The sequence below is a fragment of the Canis lupus genome, chromosome 1, assembly GCF_011100685.1.
Source record: "Canis lupus familiaris isolate Mischka breed German Shepherd chromosome 1, alternate assembly UU_Cfam_GSD_1.0, whole genome shotgun sequence".
Lineage (NCBI taxonomy): Eukaryota > Metazoa > Chordata > Mammalia > Carnivora > Canidae > Canis > Canis lupus.
In genome coordinates, this window is record NC_049222.1 from 39175356 (window position 1) to 39184064 (window position 8709).

The following is an 8709-nucleotide window of genomic DNA, read 5'->3' on the forward strand; positions in this document are numbered from 1 at the left end:
GGTGAAGAAGGTTAGATTTCAAACTTGCATAGGCTGTTCCCCAGACTTTGAAGCCTATCAGAGACCCACAGATATGTGAACCAAGATGTTGTTTGAACAGGTTGCCTAACAATGGGCTGAATAGGGAACCACATTTTAAATTGACAAAGTTAGCCCGTGCTGGGAGTTTTTTATTCTTTGCCTTTTGACCTTTTTGGATGCCATAAATGAAATATGGTGTATGGTGGTGCAGGTTTGAAAAGGCCAGGGGCTACTTATTTATACCACTTGTGTGATGGAGAAAAAAAGCAAGAGTGAACAAATGCAGTATGTTTAACTCTATCCCTTAACTCAGGCAACAGTAAATAGAAAGACCCTTTGGTTCCAGTCTGTAACCCCATTTTGATGTAAGATCTTCTTTGTTATTTTTAAGTTCTATTCATTTTATTCAGGCAAGGCACCCATAAAGGTCAAATCTGGAGATGTGGCTTTATTTTACTTTAACTCTAAAGAGAACTTGAAAATACCTTATTGGAGATGAAGTCTTGTTTTTAACTTAGGTTTCATGGTTTATATTATGCTACTTCTATTGTGAACATCTTCCACTTTGAAATCAGATGTGCTGGACTTTCTACCCATGAACATATATCAAATATCTTTATTTTTCTTATTAAAGAATGCCAATCTAGCTACCTATATCCTATAGTAACCACACTGAATTTCTACCGCTGGGTAAAAGTAACTATGTGGTTATATGAGCAATAATTGTGCAGCATTCATTTCTATGTTGCTTGAAAATTGTTTTACAGTGCTGTTAGCGAAGAGATACTATGTTTGTTCAACATTACAGGTTTAGTTATACTAGTTCCATTCTGTGATACAGTATTTATTATATAATCCAAATATGATCAACTATCTTGTAGAATTGGACTGAATTATGAAAGGCATTGCAATTCATCTCTTTGCCTTAGTGATTTATGTTAGTACTGTGCTGATAATGAGAAATATAATATATCCTTGTCTTCACAAAGCTACACTATCGGGGTGGGGCAGGTGGGGGGATATAAGACATACCAGGACCAAAAAGAAAAAGAGGAAAAAAAAAGATAACAGTCCAAGATGGAATAGGAAGCAGAGTATAGAAACAAGAGTCTTAGAAGAATGGGGAACATTGACAATTTGAATGTAGATAGCAGTGCAGAGAAAATGTACCTTGTTTTTCTAGGACTGATCAGATCATTCTGAGCTCTCATCATACCAATGAGGGGAAATTTGGACTTGCTAATTAACATATCTCAGTCTCTTCTGATTTAAACAGTTGCAATTAAGTAGGTGAAGTTCATCTTCTTGCAGGTTCTGGCTCAGATCATCTCTGTTCTTTCTACCCCAACTGCCATCATCACGGCTGGATGCCTGAGGGGGCTTGGGGCATTGCTTCTTGGTATTGTGCTGGTTCACATGTGTGCACTGGCTGAGGTCCACTGAGTTGTGTCAAGGTCTGTGTGTGGCATACAGGCTGCTGCTATGAACTGTAGTTCTCTCTCTTTCCAGGCGTGGCCTGTCCTCCTGAACTCTGGATAGCTCACAGTTGGCTCCCAACTGATATGATCACCCTGTCACCAGGATGCAGGAACAGTTTGTGCTGGAGAGTTCACAGCACAATTGGCTGCCATCTCTGCTTTCCAGACAGGGCACAGTGGGACTTTGGTATATTTTCTGAAAGCAAATCAGTCAGCTCAGGTGCCTTAGGGGCCTTAGGTTCTCTCACTGCATCCAACCATTTGGACCCCACATTGTTTTTGGCACCCTTTGAAACAGTCTGCTCTCCTAAACCCAAACAGGATGAAGGAAAAAGGCCTCTTTGCCCTCAGCGTTACTCTCAGGCACTCTAACACATCTGCCTGCTGGGACTTCGAAATAGAGAGGAAAAGTCAAGGTCCCTTTCCTGCTTCTCTTACCTCCACTTTCTCTCCTCCCAGTCCTTCTAGAATGGTTTTCTGCTTTTTTTAGATCATCTCCGGAGTTCTCTCTACTTCTGGTATATGGTAACTTCTAAGACCTAGTAGGTATAAACTTGGCTCATAATATGCTAAATGAAAGCAAATAAGAATTTAAACAATTCTTATGTCTATCCATTCTGACCTTCATGACTGTTGACTTGACTCAGAAATTCAATGTCAGACTTTCTTTTCTCCCTATTTCCCTTCATTGCTTCCTTTCTTCCATTACTACTAACACAGATATAATGCTTTCTATATACTAGGCAGAGTTTGATGCGTTGGGCTCACTAGAGAGCAGACTGTATACACAGAAATGCAAAAGAGGAAAGCCCATTAGAATGTGTCTACCATGTTGCACCCCTTTCAAGGAGATTGGTGCAGGTTCAGGAGTAGTATATGTTTGATCAACAAAGGAACCATTAGATACTGTTTGTTATATTTGATGGCTTGTGTTGAGGGTGTCTAGAAGGACTGGAGCTAGAATGAAGGAGAATTTAGGAGATTGGCCAAGGGGTTCAGTCATACCATACCATACCATGTTCCCAATGTGATTGTGGCAAAGCTGTACTCCAATAAATTGTTCCAAGATATACAGAACAAAGGCCTATTTGGGGTTGTGACATATCATATGTTCTGCTTGGAGATTCATAATGTGTATTAGCATATGAATATTTCAGACTCTTCTTGCCATGTAGGAACGTATGGCATGCCATGTTGGCCATGCCATATCCATGTAATACCTCTTAACTACCTAGGCAGATCATTTTGAGAACTGCTGCTAAGGTACAGTGAGTGATAAAGCTAGGAAGAGTTTTTGGTGGAAACTAATATAAGGAAAGTACAGCTTTAGGAACTTCATTCAATTTTTATTGAAGTCCCAATATATATTAGGCACATTATGACTAATCAGTCCAAAATATGAGTGCCAAATCAGTCCTTGAGGACTTAGAATTTCTGAAAATTACTGCCTTCTGCTTAAGAAGTATAAGATATCTGCTACTTGGAGTCAGTTTACCTATCATGCAAGTAAAACAATCAGCTTTTGCTTAAAATATCAAGATAATCACAGAAGACATAACCAACTCTTCCTCAAAATAATCATTTATAGTAAATGGTCACTGTCCTTTGCTGAGTAGATGTGATATATTAATTGTGACAAATATCTATTGTAATTGACATTTAAAACATAACATCAAGATATTTCAAAATATTCTTTCCTGGTAATGTTGTTTCAAAGAAGCCTTTTTGGTGATCTCTGAAAGGACCTATATGAAACCATATTTGGAGGGGCCTACATTTCATTTTATAATGAATTATCTCCCATTTTAATTGAAAATGTTACAACTTTTTATGTTAATCATGATAGAATGCCTCAGAGGACTTTTTTAATTATATTTTTATGGCTTGACCAATTTTATGTTTAATTTTTAATTTCTTTTTTCTTTCTTCATGTAGTATTCTTCTTTTTAATGCGCTTTTATCTTCAGTGAGCACGCTAGCATTACTCAGTGCCTCCTACAGCTGTTGTTAGTTGTCCTCAGGCTCAAAATCTCAGACTCATTCAAGGGCATTTTATTTGTCAATAATCACTTTATCTCCTTTTTTGAAATGTAGCACTTTTTAAAGATAATTACATATTTTTAAGTCTTTGTAGAACATGGGGGTCCATTGCAAATCCTTGCTTTATCAAATGTTGTTTATTAAACTACAACTTCTTTAGCTTTTTCCTCTCTTTCTCCTTCCCTCCCTTCTTTCCTTCCTTCCTCCCTGTCTTTTGGGCAGATCCGGTTTTCTTCCTATCATATGGAGCAGTTTTAAAGGAATTTGAAACTATGCACTTAAAGATATGGGGATCATATATGGCAAATTTCCAATCCTACTTATTTTTGATATGTTAAGATCGTCTAAAATGTATAGCATAAGTATAGCTCTACTTATGCCATCAGAACCTTTCTTCAGTTAGCTAATATCATTATATGTTATTGGTAAACATGCTATTTGCAATGGAAATCTTTACATGTATAATGTCTAAAATTCCCCAAATATGGGTCATAATATATCCCATGGTTCATTTATCTATGACAGAAATATGCCTTTGATTTTAAATTCAATACGTTTTGTTAGTTGACATGCCAAGGAATGGACTATAATCATGATGAAGCTTGGACTTCCTATTGCAATGCACTCTTTTCATTTGCTAGAAAATGTTAGATTTGTCTAAATTTTTATAATAGAAAAGCCTTAATGAACACATAATTTCATTTTTATAGATCAATCATTTTGGACATTTGGTGGAAAAAAACAGCTTAACATCAGCTTGCAACAGGGTAAAGTTGCCAAAGAGACAATTCGGAATGAATCATAATGTATCTTTATACCAACGTAACTCACACTGTACTTTGCAAGTATGGATGTGGTCAATTTTTGTTTCCTTTTAGATTCACTGAAGTATTTTTATTCAATACATAAAGTCATTGTCCTATCACCTTAATGCTTTCGGTTTGAATTGTATTGAATTGGTTTGGCAAGTGAAATACTCTGTACCTTTGCAATAAATTTAGAAAGGGAAGTTTGAAAGTGATCAAAGTCCATTTGCAGATATCAGACTGAAACTAACAACTTTATAATGAGACCTTTGATACTGTCTTCATTTCAGATATATTGGCAATTTGAGGGGTTAGCCATGAGTTTTCCATTTATGGAGAGAATTTTATGAAATCCTAGAATTATTTAATAGAACTCTTAATGGCAAATTCTATAACTTTGTATACCACCAACTAAACTGATAGAGACTGAAAAATATTGCAAATAGAATGTTATAACTCTGTAGTGCCTAATTTTAGTAATGACATTTAATTCCCCTTGTTTGAAATTAACAAAGAGTAAGTTAGAGGTGACTTTATCTTGTTAAATTATAGGTCTTAAATTTAATTGCAATTCACCCGAGAGCACTTAGCTGAAGTATTTACCTGCATTAATTTACGGAATTCACACCTCAACTATAATGGATTAAAAGTCCACATTTTTTTATATAAAAACAATTAAGTCATCTCTAAACATTTTATTACTTGCAGATAATATTTCAAGGCAATTGTGTATCTCATTTCATTGCCTCGATAAACTCAAAAGCCTAATGCTTTTGTTTAATATAAAAATTAAGGTTTCAGAATCACCACAGTGATTGTTTCCTATGGAAGAATGTATTACTTCATAGATTTTAAATTGCTCAAGGGTACAAAGAAATATTAAAAAATAATTTCATAGATCATAACAAAGCCAATGTTTTATATTGTTTTTTGCAAAATTCAAAATTAATTTGAGTAGCTAAGTCTATTAACATCAAAGAGTAAATCTATTTAAGTGAAAAATTATTTTCATATGTAAGCTTCTTTATGAAACAATTTTATGAAGAATATTAATGGAAATTTTTTCTTACATATTGAATCATTTACCTTATTTGATGTGTTTTCCTGGAAAGCAAATATATTTTTCTTATTATGTCCCTCCTAGGAGATATTAAAAAGTCATGTATAATATTTTTGTTTTACAATCAGTGATCTAGCATTTGTACAGTCATTTCTCAGAATGGTTTGGCATTCTGTACTGGATGCCTCTGTACTAGTGAAAAGATTCTCCTTGTCCTTTGAGGACAAGATACTCCTTAAATAAGTTGACAGTATAAGTAACAAAGCATTCCACTTCTGCAGTTGAACATATTTAATTTTGCAACCAACTGCAACTCCTATTCCTATAATCCAGTGTTGTCGCTACCCAACTGTGTTGTTGGTGGATGGGGAATTTTTCTTTCCCACCCCAGCCTCCTCTCCTTTCTTAATCTATATTATAAGAAGAATCAGCTGCATTTGATGTACAAAATGCAAAGCTATCAAGTGATCTGCCATTGTTTCTGGCACCTACTCAATTATTGAGTGTCACCATTGAGCAGTTCACAGATAGTATTGTCTGGATATGCATGTTTTAATCACCAAAGAAAATTTGTGCTTTTTCCCCATCATAAAAAAGTAAGGAAAACTTCAAGTGAAAATCCATGTCGACACACCTCACTCAAAATGGAAGAAACTACAGGTGGTTGTTTTCATATCTGAGATTTTCAATTTTAGAAAATGTCTTCTTTCACAATGTAAAATTCAGAACTAATGTACTCCTTTCTGTTAAGAACTGTAGAGAAATGCTGAAGCCCACCTGAATGCTGGAAGCCACACAGGTCTCCCTCCCGCCCTCTCTCTTCTCTTTCCATCTGCTTCTCAGTAGATCAGAGCACTCTTCTGGTGTCCTGAAATGGGAACAATCCCTAAGTCCTGTCCGTGGACTCTCCACCACAGCTTTTCTTTCTCTGTGACCCATAAGTGACTAGGGATGTCTGAGGCCCTTAGCTTGTTCCAGATTGAAGGGAAATTTGACAATCCTTAAACCCACACTGGTATCTTTGTGAGTTTCCAAGGAAGACAAAGCAGACTTTTTCCCTAGAGCTTAAATTGGAAAGGTTTCTCCTGTCTGTGCCCTTCAGTGCACATTTTGTGTCTTTGTGGAAGTGCTGAGGGAAGAAGGCCAAGTTTTTCTTTGATTCTTTCCACTACAATACAAACTCATTCACAAAGCATGTCCTACTCTTTCTTAGTTTCCAAGGGCAAAGCATGGTGGACTTGTTCCAAACCAGGGGCCACATGATTGTGCTTTCAGGCATCACTGCTCCTCTGCTACTGTACCAAGGAACAGCAGATTTAATCTAATTGAATTTTACTACAGTGATTTATTTACTTCTTGCTCAAGGAATATTCCCATTGCATAAGTTTAGCGTTTGCAATGAACTATGAATCGTGCTGTATATGATGAATACTGAGAAGAACACGAGTTCTTAGAACATGTAAGCAGCGAGTGTCCAATAATTGTTTCATAAATTTAAGTCTCTTATAGCTCATCCAAAGATAAAAACAACTCCACTATCAGGACTTTGCCCTGATAGGTAGCTGCCTGAGCACTGACGGGAATCTCAGAAACAACTCCAGGTGATATTAAAATCTGTGAGTCTTCTCTACCCCCAGGACTAAAACCAAAGCAGAGTCACTAATGAGCAGTGATGCAAAAACTATCCAGCATCCACATTAACTTACTGATTGAAGAGTTCAGTGCTAAGCCATGTCATTTAGGGGAAATGTCCATAATACGCTAGATAAATAAACCATTTAATTAGGAATTAAATTAGAGTGGCTGCAGCTATGACTTACAAAGTTATAAAATCTATATGAAATGTTAAAGAGTTCATCTAAATCCAACTGGGGTGTTGAATCATATGAAGATGCCAATATTCAACTGTTTTTGACCTGCAAAAACAGAGATTTCATATGGTTAATCCAATAATCAGCAGATGTACTGTCTAAGACTGTCTACTTGAATTTTCATTTAGTGTGGTAACTACTGATTAAATCTTAAAGAGTACTGACTGCCAAAATATTATTTAATTAATAGTGATTATGCATATTCTTTACAGTTTTGCTTCTTGGGGGAAAATATGGTATCAGAATACTGCTGTCAAGGGTCAGGCTTTCTTCTAATTATGCCCCAGTCCCAAATCCCTACATCTAAAGTGCTAGTCTGTTATTACCAGAAGACAAAAACAGAGTGATAATTTGTAGTTCTCTGCAGCATTTGTACAATAAATTTCCAATGGATGGATAGATAGATGATAGATAGATAGATAGATAGATAGATAGATAGATAGATAGATAGACAGATAATAAAGTACGAGTTTAGCATCTTGGAATAATCTAAGAGGAAATTAAAGGCCCTCTGGATTTTAGGTATTTTACAAACATCTCTTTGAATAAACTGCAACATAAAAATGTAACCCCAGTATTCAAAACTGAAATAATTGCCTTTGTTGAAGGATAAGAATGAAGTGTCCCTAATTCTTAACTATCAGATTCCTTCTCAGTGCCTTAGGCAGAAGCAGCTCTGGTTTTGAGCAGGTGAAACTCCTGTTTTACTGTCAGAAGTATTGTAGTGATGGTGCAAAGCATTTTAGCCTGAAAATCTGCAATTCAAGCTATAATATTTGAAAGCCAGAACAGTTTCAGAATATCTGTTTCTGTGATAAGGCAGCAGGACAAAATAATAGCAGGGTCATGCAGCCACTGGGGATAAAGAAATATGCTCATAAAAAGAAACTATGGGAATTATTTTTTAAATAATTGAAGAAATTACCATTTTCTGAAAAGAGTAGATATGTGTACAGATCAAACTACCTGACCATCTAATTCCTCATTATGGCTCCAGCTGAATTTCTTGATAGAATTATACCTGCATTACCATCAGCTGCCTCTTCTCGGTCTTAAGTATAATTCCATTTAGGGACTCTGTTATTATATCAAAACAGAATAAAAATCTAGTTATATAGTTCAAGAGTTTTCACAATTGGGTGCTCTTTGATTGTGCATTGTGCAAACCACTCATCTGACTAACCCTTGATTCATCTTTATCGCCTCGTCTTATTTTAGTATCTTTGAAGAGCATCTGCCTGGAAGTGCCTGGGATGACAGTTCTATTGCATGAGCACTGTGTTACTAGGACCATAAGCAGAGAATTACGGAACTGGGCAGAGTCTTTTACAATGAAGACAACCGCAGCTCAGAGAATCACACAGCCACTTTTGGACTGATGAGAGCCCTTTCTACTTTACCTTCATTCCCTGCCTCACATGCATGTAAAGTTT